Below are 1678 nucleotides of genomic sequence, written 5' to 3'. Positions count from 1 at the left end.
AGTGCTCCAAATAAATTGAATGTAGTTAGTAAATCGACTATTGGTTCTCATTTGGTTGTTTGAACTCTAATGAATTATAAAATGATGAAGCATTTCTAAGTATCAAGAACATGATACTATATAGCCTAATTAGGAGCTAAAATTGCATACTCAGTTTTAGACTGCATGTACAGTTTCTGCCGTGCTATTTGTTTGACGAACTAAAGTGCATTTTCTGTATAAATATACTATCGAAAAATTGTAGATAACTTCCTTATCTTGGTTGTGTTAAAATTACATGACCATTGGTAGAGTAGTTTGGGAGTTATGAGTTTTCCAAGTCCAGTTTCTGAATCTGTACAAATTTTGTGCAGGTTTCGAAAATTGGATTGTTTGGCTAAGCTAAATTGAGAATCAGCACTTAGTAATTATAGAAGAATTGTAATACTTTTCTTAAGCTTTCCAAAAAATTTTGGATCACTCTTTTTGGTGTTCTATAAGTTATGTTACAACTGTTTGAACTATAGAGTCTGAATCTGTCCAAATCTGGACATAGAAGTCTGTTTGTGTAAACTGACTTTGATATGCATTGAATTAATATGAGATGATTATAAATGAGTTATAGACAATTTTATTAGCTTTCTAAAAAGTCTAGGATCATATGTTTTGGATGTCTAAATCTCTGGTTATGGATTTTTGAAGTGAGTAGTCGAAATCTGCCCCTATCTGGACAGCACTGTCGTTTTAATACTGTTTGGCCTAGCTAAGCATTGAATCACTTTGAGATGATAATATCAAAGTTGTAGAGGACTTCCTAAGCTTTCTAGAAAGTTTTTGTTCACCCCTTTTGGATGAATATTTTGTGAGTTATGAGCAAAACTGTTGACTGCTGTGCTGCTGTTGAGAAAAATCTGCATGTGGTAAATTGATTGTTTGACGCCATTCTTGTTTGGTTTGATAGAATTAGTTAATTTTTTATTATTGAAGACTGGTTGAATATAGTGGTTATAGTAATAATGTGTTTCAAATTTTGGTCGGTTATCTGATTGTATGTATTGTATAGCAGTAGTAATATGCTCGCATATGTAATTTTTATGGAAACCCAATATGGTTAATTAAATAACTCATATCCTTACTCCAAGTTTGAGTATCCTAGGATAGCAAGTCTAAATGTATGATCTATCAATGTTATGCTCTAAAACTTAAGACCTGTGTTTAATTATTGTTGCTTGCTGTTTGAGTTAAGTCCGATTATCTCGATGATTATGATTATTGTAAAGTCATAGTTATCTAGTGTGCGCTCATATTAGCTGTGATGCATCGTCACTAAGTGTTTAGTTCACTTTCGTGAAGCATTATTTAGTCCTGCTATTCCTTCTTATGTTCATACATGCACATTATGCATTTCATTTAGGTATGTTAATTAATCACATAAGGCGGGGGACCAGAGCTGAGTCTACCACAAGATGCTGTTAAGCATGGGCTACTCCGCATGGTGATGCTGGTGGACGAACTTGAGGATGGGCAGACGGAGCAAGTATCATAATAAAGGCTGATCGCCAAGTGAACATCATCTAACAAACACTAACCTAGTGTTATTCCAGGCAAGCCCCGATGCATGCAACCCCTTCCTTGTGTTTTTAAATAATTTTTACACACTTCAAGTCTAGCGAAATATGCATTAGGTTTATAAGAGTTG

This window comes from Zea mays, chromosome 4 (genome assembly GCF_902167145.1).
Source record: "Zea mays cultivar B73 chromosome 4, Zm-B73-REFERENCE-NAM-5.0, whole genome shotgun sequence".
Lineage (NCBI taxonomy): Eukaryota > Viridiplantae > Streptophyta > Magnoliopsida > Poales > Poaceae > Zea > Zea mays.
This window is presented reverse-complemented; position numbering follows the sequence as displayed.